The sequence below is a fragment of the Amblyomma maculatum genome, chromosome 11 (genome assembly GCF_055883805.1).
Source record: "Amblyomma maculatum isolate TAMU_Amacu chromosome 11, ASM5588380v1, whole genome shotgun sequence".
In the NCBI taxonomy this organism is placed as follows: Eukaryota; Metazoa; Arthropoda; class Arachnida; order Ixodida; family Ixodidae; genus Amblyomma; species Amblyomma maculatum.
The window spans coordinates 94247015-94265853 of record NC_139354.1 but is presented as its reverse complement, the minus strand read 5'-3'; the positions used below and the strand labels follow the sequence as shown (position 1 = coordinate 94265853).

Below are 18839 nucleotides of genomic sequence, written 5' to 3'. Positions count from 1 at the left end.
TGCTCCAAGATCCCTTTTCGATTAACAGCGTGTGGGATCGATCACGGTTTATTTTAAGCTCTACCTTCGGCAAGAAGTGCACGTATTGGTTATTCTTTTAACGAGTAGCCCCTCGACAACTACAGCGCCTTAGAGCAATACAAGAGAAGTTACTTCACATAGTTTCTTGTCTGCCTCGTACTAGAAAACAAAGACCTCAGCAGAGGCAACTTCAAATCGTGTTAATGTGTTGTCTCAGGCAACTTATTTCTTCTTTCCATCAGCCTATAAGATCCGCAACACCTATTAAATCAGGCACGCCCCACAACATCGATGCGTTTGGAAATAGAGGCAAAATTAGTATCATGCATTTAACCAGCCTACACAACACTTCCGAGGGACAGACCTTCTAACACCCTGAACCGTCCAATAGCTCAAGCTGACTCACCACGGCAGGCTGTAGGAGAAAACCTTGAATTCACGGTTCCGCAGGTTTTCTTCTTATTGTTCTCCTCTAAATTATAGCTTTATATGTAAGTAATTTCGTTTTCTCCGCTGTAACCTTATCAGCGGGTTTTAGTCTGTTAGTCTTATCAGCGGGTTTTAGTCTGTTAGTCTATCAAAGAAAAAACTAACAGATTCTTTATTGGTCTATAAAAGAAAGGATTAGCGCACGTTAAAGACTCCATGGGGTCGAAATTTTTGCAGTCCTCCACTACTGTGTCTATCATAGTCTGGGTCACTTTGGGACGTTAAACTTCACAAACCAAACCAAAAAAAAAAAGCAGATAAGGTAAAGCAGATTTTATCCAATCGGCATCACCTACACCCGGACTTCTGTGGTTGTGGATAACCTGCATCTTTTTGAGCAAAATTCATCTCCCAGCGATGGGTCGTTCTATCAACCTCTGTTTAAAAGCGCACTGTAATTTGTTATCTTGATACCGGCGTTGACATGCCACTGCATAAGATGGGGTTTGTAAGCAAGGAAAGAATGAAGACAACAAAAGTATGTCGATCACTGTTTTTGAGAGCAAGACTATTCTGCCATAAAACTGTAGAAGCCGAGAAGTTATGGACGCACATTCAATTATTGAACGATGTAGCCTTGCACATATCAGCCTGCATTCGACATTTTATTTTCGATGACAATGTGACCACTCGATTTCTGTGCTTCTGGCTGCGCTGTGCTTATATTTCTGACTAATCTGTATATAGATAATTTTTTTGCGTTGTTTATTGCCTCGGGGCATATAAAGAAAGTTATAAAATATGAAGTGTATGCTCAAATAAATGGAAAAAAGGTTGGTTGTTGTATAGTCCGAAACAGTTACCTGAACAAACTTGTCTGTTTGGTTTCGCTTGTCTCGTTTTTTGTATTCTTTGTTTTTGGTGTTGGTGGCGCTGTTTTATTTTTGCAGTCACCGCCATTTAGTTAGTAGCGATGTTCTCAACAGCTGAGTATTAAGGTACGACATGACTTATCGTCGATACGCTTCACCTGCATAACATACATACTATTCAATATAAAAAATTGAATAGTCAAACTGCGCTCTATGGACAACGGGCTGTTGCTTCCTGTCATTGTGCCAGACCAGAGGTGACGCCCACAGTCGCGCTTTAGAGCCGCAAGTCAAGAGTCTCCCCCTTTCCGCAGGGCCTTTCCACTCATACCGGGGCTCACGCGGTACAGACTATGATAAAAGGTGCCTCACCCATCCATCAGTTGGTGTGCACCACCCTAGAGAAGGCACCGATGGAGGAAGAGTAGACGTAGATCAGATTCTTCACAATCCACGGGTCCTGCTTCAGCACCTCGCGGAACTTGTCGCTGCTGACGCGGTCATTCTTCTTGACATCTAGACACTGGAATATCTTCTGCGGGCGGCCCCGCATGAACTTTATCTTGTGATCCTCCATATCCGCCGGCTCGCCGGGCAGCTGCCACAGGGCTTGACAACGTCGACCATCTCGTCCAGCCTCACGAAGCCGTCAAACCGTCGAAGGCCCAGTTGAGTTTGTCGTCAGGTGTCTCGCTCACCGTGACGGCGATTGTCTTCACTAAGTCTCGAAATGTTACGTACCTGAGGAAGAAACAAAAATGAGTGAATTTCGACCATTCGGATTGCATTTTAAGGCGCGAGCCTTTGTTGGCCCATCCGTGCCGTGTACAGTAGGTGCGATCACAAAATTTCCTTCGCACTGCACATAAAAAATCAGTTTTTTTTTTCTAATGGGAATCGATCCACTGTTCCCATTATGTCCGTCATCCCCAGCCGAGAGCGTAAACTACTCTATGCCAGGCTTTCTCTCTAATTCTCTATGTCTAGCGTAATTGTGATTGTAGCGACGACAATCATGCTGCAGTTAATGATATAAATAATAATAGTAGCGATGGTGGTAATGACAGTAACGATAATAATTTTGATTCAGTGAATGCAAGCAGTCCTGCGAAGTGGTTTTTGTCATTTTTGCCCTTAAGTAGAGTTCACCGTAGTAGCCAACCTTTTGATATATTTCTGCGTGGCAAAAGAGCGTGGCAAGAATCACGGCAAGAAATTCATGGGAAGAAGGTTTTGAAATTGCAGATTTTTATGTGATTTATATATCTGTTGTATTTAAGGGCTGCAAGTTTACGAGGCACGCGGGACAGAGTTTGCTAATTAGTATAAATTATTCCGCATGTTGCCCTAACGTTTTTGGAGTTTTCCCAACAGCAGGAGCCAAATATACTGGAGAAGAACATATATTCAATACTATGCACTCTACTCGACAAAGCTTGTAACGCGGCCATCAATAGTGACTGCGGGATCGCTGTCTGAAAAAGTGAACAGTGGCGGAGCCAAGTCTCACAGGTTCGAACGCGAGAGCCCGTCTTACCGCGCCGAAATTTCCTTTCCTGAACATTTTTGGCAGTGGTGACGGCGGTGTAAGCGGCGGCTGACAATTTCTTCTGCGTATCGCAGACAATCGCACCCGGCAGACAACTACTTATAAGCACGCAACAAGGCCTTGGTGATTGCAAGTAGCAAGTTCTACGCACCTTGCTCCATCATCCCTGTACGCCAGACTAACGATCGCTGATGAGGCTTACTTCAACAACAGAGGGGGGCCCTGCTGCGTCTGCTAGAGCACGTGGACAACACGCATATCATAGTGCGTATAAAGTCACAGCGTGTCCCGGAGGCAACATTTGGCAGCGGTGACGACGGTGTGAAAGGCGGCTAACAATTTCTTCTGCATATCGCAGGTTAGAATTATTCTTTTTTTTTATTCTCTTGTGCGTTGTTGCTGCTATCGCCGTCACTGCTGCCAATGAATTGAGTGATTTTTGTTTTCTAAGTGCCCTTGTGTGTAGGGTAAAGTAGGGCGAAAGACATTGCCCAACTCTTTAACGAATTGAAAGAAGAACTGAAAGCGAAGCTGAAACTGCACAGAGAAATCATGGAGAGAAACTTCCGCCTAGAGGAGCGCACCTTACGCACTGAGCTCGAGGAAATCAAGGCAAGCCAGGAATTTTGTAGTAAAGGGCTAGATGAAGTAAACAAACACCTTGCAACCGCTATAACAGAAAACGGCACACTGAAGAAGGATAATAAAACACCGAGAGAAAAATTGCAGACCGTTGAAAAGGAACTAATTGATTCTCAAACCAACTTAGTGAAGTCCGAGCAATACACGCGGAACTAGAACATTGAAATTAAAGGTTTACTGCAGGAGCCAAACGAAGACATTCCTGAGATCTTGGAAGAGGTTTTACCCGCACTCATATGTACTCCTGCCATAGGGTACCAACTAAGGACAAAAACAGCACCAACATATTCGTCCAGTTCCAAAGACGCGACAAGCGTGACAAAGTCCTGGAAAAAGCAAAACAGAAAAAAATCACAAACGCTACTTTGGGCCTTGGCAACAACACTGCAGATGAAGTGCACTCTGATCTACCCATATATATAAATGAACACCCCTGTCCTTACCTGAAGAAACTTTTTGGAACAGCAATCGCCGGAAGCGTGAGCACAAGTGGCGCTTTGTGTGAGTGAAAAATGGCTTAATTTTTGCTCGTCGCCATGATACGTCATCCATCATTTCAATCAAACATGAGAGCTACCTCGACAAGATCTGTGCAATCGCAGATGTCTCAGTTTCTTCGTCATAAGATTTTCTATATGCCTGCGTCGTTAAGTCATGGAGATTATTCCGGAAGATGTTCAAAAAAACAATTCAAAACAATCAAGCTGTCAAACGGTGCAAAGTGCTTCATTTAAACTCGAGATCTATACGTCCGAAATGGGATGATATACAGATTTTGCTGGAGGCATGTGGCGCCAAGTTTGACGCACTTATGTTCACGGAAACCTGGGACACTAATAATTCAGCACACTCAGTGTTACACGACTACAACTATTTCTAGTTAAACAGAAAAGACAGTAGAGGAGGTGGTGTTGCCATACACACGCTACATCCCGGTTTAATATCGTATCTGATTACAGCACAATAAATACCGATTACGAAGCTTTGAGCCTCCTGAAGGGAGAGATTATGCTCGCTGTCCTGTACAGATCCCCTCATGGAAGTGTGTCAGCTTTTTTGGGTTTCTTGGAGAATTTATTGTCTTTTGCAAATATGGATGGATATATGTTTACTATCGGCGGAGATCTAAATATTGACATCTTAAAAACCTCTAGCGCTTCTAGTGAACTGCTTACGATTTTAGAGTGTAACGACTATTGCAATAGAATAAAATCTCCCACTCGCGTTACATCCGAGACATGTTTCTTAATCGACATGTTTATTACTAAGGGGCCAGAAAAAACCATCATAACTAACGTAATCAGCTCCGATATCAGCGACCATTTGCCTATCATTTAATTTTCGAATCAACATTCGTCATATCAGACACGCACAATGCCCCAACTGACGCACCCTGAGACTTCTAATCACACGATGGAAACATTCAGACAAAACATTTATCTGAAGATTCGAGTGCTGTATTTTCCGTCACAGATGGCGATAAATCGTGCGAAGTATTTTTAGACATCTTTAAAAACCACTACAACGCATGTTCCCAATAAGAACACAACGGGCACTTAAAAAGTCACGTAAGCCTTAACATTCGTGTAAAAAATAGAATGTATCAAACATTCATAGAAAGTCGGGATGAGCAGAACATGCATGAATTTAGAGCATTCAGGAACAAATTAAATAGCTCCATAAAAAAGTCGAGAAAAAATTATTACAAACGAATTTTTCAGACATGTGGACATTATAAAAGTGACGTAATGTGGAAAAACCTAAATGAAGCTCTCAATAGGCGAACAGCAGTTAGCAGCAATACCAGCATTGTAATCAAAGGCACTGAAGTTTCAGGGACGAGCCTTGCAAACAAATTCAACGATTTATTTGTCGACATAAGTAGTTTTAAACCTTCTGTGCATTCTACCTTTGCCACAATCAACTTTTTTCCTCCCTACGAGTGTCTCGGAAGTTACTTTACTTTTCCAAGGAATTAAAAATAGCTATAGCAGCCATGCAAATGACATAGAAGTCAGGCCGGTTAAATACGCTCTTGACATAATAGCTCCTATGTTAACACATATTTATAACTGCTCACTTTCCACAGGTGTTTTTCCAAACAATAGGAAAATGGCAAGGGTAACTGCTATCCACAAGCATGGCGACAAAAATACTCTTGGCAATTACCGGCCAGTTTAAGTACTGCCTATTTTTTTGAAGGGCCTTGAGAAGGTGATTAAAATACGCATTGACAAATTTCCCCAGAAACATGAACTCGAAACTAGGCATCAGTTTGGCTTTAGGAAAAACCGTACAACAGAAACAGCCTTGCTGGTGCAAGAAGAAATAATACTAAAGAATTTTGAGAATAAATTACAGGTTCTCGGACTGTATCTATACTTTAGTAAAGCCTTTGATTACGTGATTCATTCAAATTTAGTAAACTTGAAAGATATGGATTCAGAGGAAGAGCTCAACAACTGATGTAGTCTTATCTTGAAGGTCGGTTCTAGTTCACTGACATAAATAATAACAGGTCACATTTGAGATGTATAGAATCGGGAGTTCCGCAAGGTAGTATTCTTCGACCTATTTTGTTTCTTTACTACATTAATGACGTTGTAAAAATATACGATTTTTGCCGTTTTGTTATATACGCAGATGACTGTACTGTTTTTTTTTTTTTTCTCTGGAAAGAGCATGGCGGAATTAGAAATAAAAGCAAGTGCTTTTTGTTGTAAACTGAAAGCTTGGTGGGAAAAAATTCGCTTATTTTAAATGCAGCGAAAACAAAATGCGTGGTATTTCTTTCCCGCGGCTCATTAGTTGATGTACCGAAAACACTTGTTTTAGGCCCTTGGTACAGAAAAAGGTGTCAAATCACTTGGAGTGATCTTTCAAGAACACCTGTCGTGGAATAATCATGTCAATTACCTTTCATCAAAATTAAGCAGGGCAGCGGGAATGATAGACCGTTGTCGCCATTTTCTTCCAGCTACAGTAAAACGCATGATCTACTATGCTCTTTTTCATTCCCATCTGTGTTATTGTGTTTTAGTTTGGGGCAACACCACTGCAACAAATATACATAAACTTTCCGTCCTCCAGAAACGAGCTCTCCGTGCAGTTGGAAATGTGTCAGACTTGGTACACACAGCACCACTTTTTCGTACACACAGGATCATTAAGGCGCAAGATATATATACGCATAAATTACTTTGCACCTATAAACGGGCCATTAAAGGTGCCTTAGACCTATTGTTAAATTTAGCCCAACAATCAAAATCTTGCAGTAACTATTGTTTTCGTAATCCATCAACTTGGCTGGTTCCGTCAACACGAACTAATTATGGCAAAATGATGACTCAACATATCTTACCAACACTACTAAATCAGTACGATGCGCTTCAGGTTGATATCGTACAACAGTCGCAAAAGGGTATTGTTGAACTGTTTAATAGTGTCAATTACTGCCCCCGTATGCAATCTATTGGGGTATAATATCCTATGTGTGTCCTAGTAATTGGAGTCTTTGATCATGTAAACCTTTTTACTTATGTATTTTGCATGTTCATTTCTCTTTGATCATGTACACCTTTTTACTGATGTATTTTGCATGCTTATTTTTCTGTATTATGTATAAGTGTATTATGTATAATAAATGTAGTTAAATTATGTATAAACGTAACTAGTGCATCGTTCGTCAATGTTGCTGGGTGACTGGTGCTCAGTCAAGCTGCAATAAAAGCAGCCTTTTTTCCTGTCACCCTTTTTCGCTGTACATAGTATGCGAAAATAAACTCATTGATTGGTTGATTGATGTGCTGACGATGACGTCTAATTTTCATTTCAAGGAGTACTTTGTCTCACAGAAATGGTGAGAAAATAGCGTGTTTGGAATCTGATTTGGCAGTCTGATTACATGCAGCGCCTCCTCATTGTCTGCCTCTGGAGTAAATGTATATCGCGGTTCCAAACACCCAAATGAGACCTTTCAACAGTGATAATCAGCTCTGCCTTAAGACAGTTGAAGTCAAGATTGGCACGCTTCTACTATTTTAGCGTTTATTTTTTCTAACCTATTAATCAAATGATGATTATCGAGAGTTGTAGTGTTTGAGGTGGCCCAGTACATAGAAACCATCGCTGTCGACGGAAGCCAATAGCAAGAGAGATCATTTCGCTCTCTCGAAACTGTGTTCCTCGCTTTGAAGGCAACGGCACAAATAATATGATGGTTGTAGAAGCTTGACAGACAGTTTTTGGTATGACTGCGAATAAAATCGCTCGTCTTCAGACCTCAGACGCGCACATTATCTCTCCATGTGTTTTCATATGACTGTAACTTGTCAGAGGTCGTGCAGTTTGTTTAAGACGCCTAGGAGCCTAGCATGTAGTTTCCGACGTTGGCATTTGAATTTCCTATTCCAGTGTTACAGATATAATAGATTTTCGTAGAACCAGAGAACATGGACATTATTGGAACGCTGTTCCTCTCACGAAATCGATGTTTTAGTGCCGTCGCCAGTCATCATTCTATCTGTAGAATGGTAGCTATGTTGTCAGCAAAGGGGGCTATTTAGCAGCATCAAATACATTGATAACCAAAGAACCTAAGCCCAATGAATTCTAAATTATTCAGGACTCATAAAGCATATACTTCTTGGATGTGTCGCAAAGGCTATACATAGTACAAGTCATAAAGGCATAGAAGAAAAAAGGAATAACTAAAGAACTATAATTCGGTTGCCGAACCGCAGTCATCAAAATTACGTTTTATAGGATTCTAGGCATAATTCTTGTTTTAGGCCGGCTGAGTAATATACGACTCACCATTAATAGGAGTTGGTAATCCGCATGAGGCTCAACCTGCCGGTTTATTTCCAAGTTCTTTAAATCATTATGCACCTTATAGTACACTAACAGATAACCACTCATTTGATGACAGTCACCAGCAGAATATATGAAATAATGTTTTCACGGCAGGCAAATTTTCGCCTACCTCTATCTGATTGAACTTCCTTAGGTAAATTTGGTATTATGCATGTCTGCATAATTTATTAAATTGCAGATATAACATTTTGCGTCCTAAAAAGCATGGTGCTTTGCTCAAATTACAGCTTTATGAAACACATATTGAACCATTTTCTTTATTTCGGATTCTTTAATTATTACAAATATGCAACAATTCAATGGTTCAACTGGGAGTTGTATTCTCCTTCCCTTTCGCGTGATTTCCTGCACTCTGCCCACGAAGCTGCAACACGTATTTTTAGTTTAAATGCTTTTGAATGGAACGCTCGCCTAGCCGACCTTCTTAATTGCAGCTTAGCTGAGCGTGGCGCAGCGTGTTTGGGCGCATGACCTCACTCACCCGATCCGCCACTTGTACATGGCAATTCTGCATTGTGGTAATGCGAATGCGCGGATTCAGCTGTTGGTTGCTTATGATTGCTTCCAGTCGCTTAATTCACTTCTTGTTTACCCATTTTATTCTTTGTTAGTTTCGAATTGCGCGCCAATCCCTCACTATGCCCTTTTTCGGCTCTACTTTCGGCTGCGTAACATCACATCCCGCGGGCGTAAATTCCTCCCACAGATTACTTTTCACTCCACGTTTTCAGGCTCCCTTCCATTCGCATGTGGCGGTGATAATATAGATGCAAGGAAAGAGTAGCATGAAATTCGGAGACACGGACGGCGAAGAGGCAAACACGCACACAAACGCAGCGTTTGTGTGCTTCTTCGCCCTCCGTGGCTCGTTCGCGCGGTTTGCGTCAGTTGAACCAACCAGCCCGGCAAGTTTCCCATCCGCATGCTGCTAGGAGACAGGCCCGAGCAGTTTCCGCTTATTTCTTCGTGCAGCAACTTCCGCTACACATCAGCAAACGGATAACAGAGGTGTCTCATCCTGTTTCGCACTACAGTTTCTCGGAAGTGCAAGGAAGCAGAAAAGGAGCTCTTACCTGTCACAAGGTGGTCGCTGCAGACCCGCGAATTGGCTGTTGGCAGCCACGAAGTTCCATCAACGTTCACACGGCACATTGCTTGCATCCACTTTACCCTTTTGATGCCGCGGGGAATATAAAAAATCTCACATTTCCTGGCTTTTTGGTAGAATTAAAGTACCCTACGGCGGCGCATCGCTGAGGCATCTCGCTGGGGAATTCAGCAGGCACGCAGAGCGCAGAGATGACGACAACAGCGCAGCAGCGAATTGACGAACGAAGCAACCGGCTGCACTACCATGCATTGCTCCAACCGCCGCACTGGCCGATGAACCACCAAAAAACATGGCGGTCGCGAACTTCCCGCAATGCACTGCGTGCGCATGCGCAGAGTGCCACCATGAAAAAGGTCCATTGAATGATCAGCACGGACAGTGCTTGCGAGCGCACAATGTCTTCTTTCTTTCACTTTATGGAAGCCTGGGGCGTGCGAAGACAGGACTGCCTTGACATAATCAACGAGAAAGCAGCCCCATAAGTATCCGTGACTTGGAACACGATTTATCTCACCATGGAGTAATGGAGTAAGTGCTGGACAAAACGTACTACAGAGGAAATCGTCCGTAACCGAACATGATACATTGTCTCCACTTGGTGCAGATGTAGGCCGAATTGTCAAACCAGTCTCTTCGCTTGCTTTGAGGTGCTCCATGCTGACAACGCTATCTCAAATATAACCCCATAAGCAGGCACTCGATGAATGACGAGGCAATATATAAAGCGGTTGCTTAACGCGCGATAGCACGGAGCACAACCCAGAACATGAATGCAGAAGTCCCTCCGCCGCAGCTCTAATTCCATTAGTCCTGCTCCTGCCATGACAGCGGACCCAGACAGAAAGTAAAAGCGCTGACGTGATAGCGGCGAGCCTGCAGGCTGATAGCTTTACTAAGCGTTATCAGCTCAGCGTGCACCGCTTTTCCTGGAAATATATCTCGTGGTGGAGGTATACGAGTGGGGGTCCCATAGCGCATGCGCCTTGGAATTACGCACTCTAATGGACGCAGCGGCAGGCACACAGCCAGCGCATTGTTGTTCAATTGTGTAAGGATATGCTCAATTATTTTTACTCGCGGTGCAAAGAGTAATCCCGTTTTCGACCATAAATATCGCGTATGAGCATAATTAACTGCCAGCAACAAATCCTAATAATTAATCGCTACCAGGTGTTTATCTATGGTAGCTGAAAATTTATCTAACAGAATTAAGTCTATACAAGCAAGCTAGACAGCCTGATTTACGAATTTTCGGACAGTAAACATCATTTTTTTTTCATCAAAGAGCCCAAGTATAGAAATAGTGCCCGGCTTCCGAAAACGACATTTATTCATATTGCTAAAGAAATGAATTAGCATGCATTAGGGCTAGTGTATTAATACTCTTGATACACTTTTCTACTATCGATTCTACACCACAGGCGTTGCCTTTCATGAGCGCTGTGAACAAAGAATAACTGTGTCCCGGATTAGGTGGTCGAGCAGAAAAAGGGTACAACGACAGCGCTAGAGAAACATATATCTTAGGAAAACTTAAAAAGAGAATTGTCTGCCGCGGTGGTGCAGTGGCAATTGCGCACGACTACTGTGCCCAAAGGTGAAGGTTCGAATTCAGGCCTCACCGGCCGCTTTTGTCTGGCGAAGCGCCCGTGTGCTGTGCGATATCAGTGAATTGTATTGTACGTGTAACGTACTAAGATGGTACGGCACTGCAGAATTGGAGTGAATTGTAATGTGCTAGACTAAAAGATATCTAAAACATTTGGGGGCTTGTACATTTTCAAGGTCCTTTCTGTACGTTTTGTTTGGTGTAAATAATACTTCTTTTTGTGCACGTTAAAGAACCACATATGGTCGATGCCCTCCACTACGGCTCCTCTCATAGCCTGATTAGCATTGACACGGTAAAATCCGTAAACCAAACCAAACCAAACCAAACCGGACCTGATAATGAACGCGGCTCTCGACTCCAATGCTTTCTTTCTTTCTTTCTTTCTTTCTTTCTTTCTTTCTTTCTTTCTTTCTTTCTTTCTTTCTTTCTTTCTTTCTTTCTTTCTTTCTTTCTTTCTTTCTTTCTTTCTTTCTTTCTTTCTTTCTTTCTTTCTTTCTTTCTTTCTTTCTTTCTTTCTTTTTTGTTATTTCGTTTATTCAAGACATTTCGCCACAAAAATGATCGGGGGACGCGACAAAAGGAAAATCCTACTCACTCCACGCTGTCCGTGAGAAAAGCTTAGAGAAAATATTTTTCATCTTTGCTATTTATGAAAACGTTATGACGAAAGCCAAATGGCATCACGTCTTTATTTGGGGTCCCTAGATGTCCTAAATGAATATTAAAATCAGATACCATAGTATAAATACTGAACTTCACGTAGTTGCTTTGATTTGGCACGGATATTGTGAGCTAAAGAACTTCGGGGGATATATGGGTAAATAATTACGCAATAAATTATAACAAAATAGAAGAATGCTCTGTTACCATTAAAAAGCCTAAAAACAATTCAACCCATGAAGCTCGCATGTTACCGTTATCTAACATGACACTTGTGGAATGCAGATTACCATACTAGTCGAAGATTTATAATATAAGGAAGCATTTGCAGGATATCCTCCCAACGATAAGTTCTCAACACTTGTATTAATCCTCTATTTTGCTCAATTAAAAAATTCAAAGTGGCAGAGCAGAGATTCGTGGCATGTCTCATAAATCAATGCAAGCTAATTGGAATTAGTCGCCTGAAGGTGTGGAGTGATGGAATCCGGTAAAAACGTTCCCGGAAAGAAAATCCCCGGAGCAAATGTCCCCGGAAAAATGGGCCCCGGAAGAAACGTCCCCGGAAACAATGTAGGTAGGAAAATATGTCCCCGAACGGGGACTGAAGTCTTGCGCCATAGGACATAGACTGCGTTTCCCCAAGGCGAGCTGCAATGATGAATGACGTATTTTAACTTTATTACAGTGGTTTCGCCTGTCGGCTTGGAATTGACCGTGAACATCGAACTGATGCGGACATTCATAACAAAAACAAAATGATGGCAGCGGTAATAGAGCGACAGCGCCTTGTGTTCGCTTTGTTTGCGGGTAACTGGAGAGCTGACTTCCGGCTTTACCGGACCAGTAGTTTGGAACGATGCTTTGGGGCTGCTGATGGACGACCGGTGATGCCTGGTCCTGCTTGCACCATCATCACCCTTATCACCATTATGCATCGTCATCTGAAGAACGGTTGAACCTCGTCACCAGAATACCTCCGAAGAAATCCTAGTGAAGTAATTTTCTGTTTTGGTCGGTTCCCCGAGACTACCCCAAGCCAATTCGATTGTACCTGTCTCAGTGGGCAGTATTACCAAGCTGATTAGGCCTGATTAGGCCTGTCTTATGATATTACTTAACGAGCTGCCAAGTTAGGAGCCACACAACGCATAAAGAGTAGATGGCTCTTTCACTATGCTTTCACGCAGTTCTTGTAGACATCTCGGGCGCCCAAGAACACAGGTTCTAAATGATGATTACATTTAACTCAAAGTCAAGAAAGAAAGACATAAAATGTGTATGTTCGTTTTTCATGCCAGTTCTGGAAGAAATTATTTTCAGTGTCAGTTTTTGCCTTGGGGACGTTTTTTTCTAGCTGCCGCATTTTCAGGGGATTTTTCTTCAGGGGACGCTTTATCCGGGGTCCTATCATCCGGGGCCCTTTTTTCCGGGGAAGTTTTTACCTACACCCGTAGAGTGGTAGAGACCTCCGGAAGCTAGCAAGAAACTCAGTTGGAAAGCTGTGCTGCCTAGGACGTGTTCTATCCCATCGCAGCAACAACCTACACATTTCAAAAAGTCGTTAGCGCCTACAACATGCCACGGCTGCCCAATCATATGCGGCCGCTCGTTCAAGTTCTGGCTTGCAAGTTCAAGTTCTACGTGTTCTTGCTTTCGAACTGGCCTGCTCATTAAAGGAAGTTCATGAACACGGCAACGTAGAGAGCGAAAAAAAAGGCTTTCTAACGAATGCAATATCAAGCTGTGGAAATGGTGTACTTAAAAGTATTCAGCAACAGCATTGGAAACTGACCTGCGCGTCTCCCCAGGGGTTGAAGTCATATGTTCGTAGCAGTCTACTATTCCTGAATTTGTGTAATCAAATTAGCGGGGGTGATATTTTTTCTGCGCATGCGCAAACTGTACGCGAATATTCGTGCAAACGGACAAGAGCATAGTGAAGTCCTTCGTTTTCGTTGTTTCAGGTTTGAGTGAATGATCGTTTGAGCCAAGCCTGAAACCGACACCGGTGGTTGACGGGCTATATGTCCCGCATGCACAATAACATGACCACGATGGAGCGAATGATCGTGTATCACTATTTTCTGTAGAAGAGCCCCCAGCAATCCTTCAGATAGGCAGCGTACAGTACAAAATATTCTAGAAGTTAAGATTTAGCGCAAGAGAGAGAGAGAGAGAGAGATAGACATAAAGAAGAACGGAAAGGCGGGGAGATTAACTGTGTGATGCCCAGTAAGTTACCTAGCATGTGGGCAGGGGTTCAAAGGGAGAAAAATTGCGGCGCAAGTTTATGCCTTTGCTTGTGACATCGTATGAATGAAAGGAATGCTTGGAAGAAGGGGCCACGGACCAAAAATGTTGGTTCAAGAAAAAAAAAAAACACATAATTGGCTTCTGCCACGCGAGGCAGACTTATTGTTGTCCGATGGCACAGCGAATCACTGTCCCATCGGCGCAACTGTTCGAGACCTATAACCCCTTTCTCATGCATTTCACCCCAGAAAAGCCGAGCACAAGTTCGGAGGAAAGCTTGTACCCACTGCAATGCAGTGGGCACCCGGCGGCACCAGGGATCACACCTGGCACCTCCTGAATGCGAGGCGGGTGCTGTACCACAGTAGCCTTCGAAACATATAACCAAAAAAAAACGGCATGTAATAGATCAACATGCAATATGCAGTGAACAGACAACTAATCGCTAATTGTGCAGTACACTCATTTTTAGAACCACGAAATAGGGCTCGTTTCAGGAATTTACTTCAAACTGGTTGAAAGGGAGGAAGCAGAAACGCAAAAAAACTGTTGCATTGAGGGCCGTCTTGATTAAACTCGTCAATCTATTCCAGTCATGTCCTGAGTGCCCCACCTGCCGCATCCTCCCCCCCCCCCCCCCCCCCCCGCCCCCAAGAAAAAAAAGAAAACTTTTCATGCCTTAGTGGTTTCCCTGGCGGACAAAACTAGAAAAAAAAAGTAGAAATGTAATTGTAGTTGTGCCATTTGCCAAGAAACGAAGTCGACTTCAGCACAACGCAAAAAAAAAAAAAAAAACATTGCCGCACCAAAAAAGATGCGCCCCCGGGAGGGCTCGAACCTCCAACCTTTCGGTTAACAGCCGAACGCGCTAGCCGATTGCGCCACGGAGGCGGGCGACGCTTATCCGCTCAAAGAACACAAGCCATGAACGAGCTCCAGCTTTATGCAGCTGTAGCTGACGTTTAGCATGACGTCCTCCGTGCGACGGAGAGCAGCTGCTCCCAACAGCAACTCATGAAGGGCAAATGCTCTTACCAACCGAGATTCAGTGACAAAGGTCGGTTTTTGTTACTTCGCGTCTGAGTATAGCAGATGTAAAGGTGTGAAGGACTTTAAGTCGTCGTCTTTGATTATTAAATAATGAAATGCTGATAAGAGCATTCTACACTTTATGCGGTTTCTAGAAATATTTAAAATTCTCAACAACGAATGAAAGTAGTGAAAAGCCCTCTTGGTCTGGTTGATTTTTCTTTTCCTTTCATTGAGTGCAAGAATCTTTGATTTCCGAGTCTCCATGAGGAGTTTTTTTTTTAAGAAGGAGTGCAGTCCAGTTGTGCTTTATACTGCCAACCTTCTCGAATCCATGAGGAGTTAACAAGGAGCATGGATAAATTTCGGTATTGAACTGCCATGATGAAAAAGTCAAAATAACGAATTTTCAGGCACCGCATAAATGAAGCTATGGAAGCTATTATGCATTGTAATGATCGGAATATTTTACTGGAAGCACTTTATTTGGAAAAGAATAAAGGTGAAAAACAACAATAATTTATAAATATTTTGAGAAGACAGGCTGGCGCCAAGATTTGCACAAAAGCTTCGGCGGCAATGCACCAAGTAAAAGCTGCCATCACCGTAGAGAAAGCCTAAGCGACTCCGAAAGATAGGGATCTTAAATTCAGGAAGTTCCCACAACTTACCCAGCCCAATTCTACTGGCGCTTCTGTAAATTGCTTGACTTTCATACTGTTGTTGCATCAATGGCCGCAGCAGTGCATATTGACTGCCTCGATCATATATCAACCATGTATTGTATACATGTGTTAATCATTTCTTTCCGTCATCGCACACTACTTCTTAAGTACTCAACACTGCTAAAAAATTAAGGTATGGTTTGGTTTGTAGGGTTTCACGTCCCAAAGCGACTCAAGCTATGAGGAGACGCCGTAGTGAAGGACTCCGGAAATTTCCACCACCTGGGGTTCTTTAACGTGCGCTGACATTGCATGTGTGATGCAAGCAGCTAAATTATTCAGCGAAAGCCGCACCTGAATTCATCCTAGTTTTAATGAAAGGCAAAGCACGCACGATTCTTTCGAAACTGCCCTCAGCTTGTACCAAAACACCGGCAGCCCTACACGCTAAGTGACAATCACTTAACGATTGGAATCATCGATAGGCGATTGAAACAGAAGTAAACGCGACACTTTTTAAATCTTTGAGTTCAGCCCTGCTTTCAAGTTTCTTGTTGCTGCCCGTGATAGCGTCTGCTTTTGGGTCATTTTGACAGTGTACAGTTCGTGTGTGGCGTTCGTGTTGTCAGAGAAGTGCCGTTTCACATTTTTACGTAACATTCCCATGCTGACTAGTCTAGAGTGAAAATATACTACCGATTCACCACGCAACGCATATCATTCATGACACCACAACGCAAAAATTGTATCTCAACTTGATGGCTGCCCAAAATTGCTTTAGCGGTTCGCCACATGTTCTTCTATGTCCAGCATTCCGTATTACTTCTTGAGTTTCATAGTGTACTGTGCTTGATGATTGCCGCGCAAATGCACGAGCTTTGCGATACTGCGTTGGCGTTGATTTTAATCCTGAATTTTCTGATTTCAATAACCCCGTGAAAATTATTTGCATTTATTTCTTACCGTTTTTTATATTCAGCACAGTGATCTTTTTTTCTTTGCCTCTGTTTCCTCTAGGAAACAGCCCTTTTCTATGAACTACTAGGTTCTATTTCATCAAGGACGCTGTAGAATTCGGCAGTTTGATGTTGCCGTCGATCGTTCTATTTTAATTGAGAGAACATATATTAGTTGTTTGCTCGCCTCTGGGACGCGTTTCTACTATACCATGCTGATTCGTATTAAGAAAAATAGCATGTTAATATCATTTTAATAGATGCATCGATCTTCCTTAGTTTTTCGCTCACAAATAGTAGCGTCAATGAGTTCTCGGAAAACGTTTGTACATCTGCTGTCATTTTCGACGCTGACCTCTGAGATTCATTGGTTACTATTAATTTTTAGCGGGATAGGTGAACGAGTAAAACTGCGCGAAAAAAAAAATGAGACGTACGAAACATAAGGCACAAAAAAGGCGCTGACATTCAACTAGATTCATGAGACAACTGGCTTATATAGCCTCTCAACAAAACAATAAACACACTATCGCGAAAACCGCTCGAGAGTTACAACAGCACATTATGGCAGAAGCAAAGCGGCTGAGGAACATGCCCTTCTGGAAACTCAATCTCCTGTCTCGATAGCGATACGAAAGGAAAGCGATAGCGAAAGGAAAGTACGAAGCAGAGATAAGATTCGTACATTTGTCACGCCGTATTATCGCGGTCTTTCTCATAATGTCAAAAGGGTGGCAGGCAGATATGGGATCCGTGTTGTATTTTCGGTACCTGCAAAGCTGAAAAAAGTTTGCCCATTAGTATCGAGAAAAAAGGAACGAAGAGACACTGAGCACAGCACATGCAGATTAAATCATCAGACCAAGTTCGCCAGGATTGCCTCCAGGTTATCTACCAGATACCCCTATCTTGCGGCCGGGCATACATCGGCCAAAGAAGCAGGATCTTCAATGAGCGGGCCCTTGAACACAATAGGTCTATGCCCACCGGCACAGGTAGCAATTTACCTCTGCATTGCAAAAGCTGCGGATGCGACCCCTATATGAATCAAACCACTTTCCTCTGTAGGGCAAGGAACAAGACTGAAAGGAAGGTCATCGAGTCCTTCCTAATCGACAAAAATAGTGACGACTGAGTCAGTTCTCCGTCAGTATTGCTATTGAAACAGGAGATAGAGTTTCCAGAAGGGCATGTTCGGGTTTCCACAGTCGCTTTGATTCTGACATAATGTTCTGTTGTAACTGTCGAGCACTTTTCGCGATAGTGTATTTATTGTTTTGTTGAGAGGCTATATAAGCCAGCTTTTTCGTGAATAAATCTAGTTGGAAGTCTGTGCCTTGTTTGTGCCTGTGTGTTTCTTACGTACCGTTTTTTTTTCGTGCAGTTATTGCTCGTTCACTTAGTATGAACCAACTTACCCTTCAGAGTGAAATACTTTAGTGGGCGAGCTTCCGTGTTTTGGCAACGCACTTAGCATCGTGCAGTTTTTAGTATCTTAATCTTCACTTGTGCAGCCGTGCAATTTTTGATTAAAACACCCAATGAAACATTCCAATCAGCTAGCACATAGTAGAAGGTTGCAAACTTGGAGGCTGAGCTCGACTAATAAAAAGCAAAAAAAAAAAAATAAAAGAAGTAGAGTCTGTTCAGCGAAGCGTAGGCGGGCCTATGCCATAAGGTGTGGGCTTGTCAATGAAATCCGGAAAACTGCCCATTAAATGACTGAAAGTTCAGAGGCGCCTCTCTCTCACTCAAACTTGTCAGACTAGGAGCAACACCTCAAGGAAGTACGGGCAGAAGCGACCGTCATCACCGCTGTCTGCTGTTACTGCCACCCACATGCTGCATCTCTCAAACTTACCCCAAAAAATTTTGTTTGGTTTTACGTTTTCAGTCTTTCATATCCCAAAGCGACTAAGACAATGAAGGGTAGTGCCGTAGTGAAGGTCTCCAGACATTTCGACCACCTGGGGCTCTTTAAAGTTCACTGCCATCGCACATTACATGGGCGCCTTGCTTTTCCGTCCCCACCGGAAAGCAGCCGCTGTGCAGGGATCGAACCCGTGTCGTTAAAAGTATTAATCTAGCTTTCTCACCTACTTAGCCACAAGGGGGGCGGAGTATTCAGATATTTGTACCTATAACACCACAAAAATAAATGG

The 18839-nt window shown here is 42.9% G+C and overlaps 1 non-coding gene and 1 pseudogene across 1 annotated transcript; both read right to left on the bottom strand.

The window, feature by feature from the left end:
- Positions 1-1701: 1701 nt before the first annotated feature.
- On the bottom strand, positions 1702-12709 carry LOC146174424 (neuronal calcium sensor 1-like; annotated as a pseudogene).
- Positions 12710-14844: 2135 nt separating this feature from the next.
- Positions 14845-14918, bottom strand: TRNAN-GUU (transfer RNA asparagine (anticodon GUU)). The gene has a single exon. It is a non-coding gene; the product is annotated as a tRNA-Asn (tRNA).
- Between the last annotated feature and the right edge of the window lie 3921 nt (positions 14919-18839).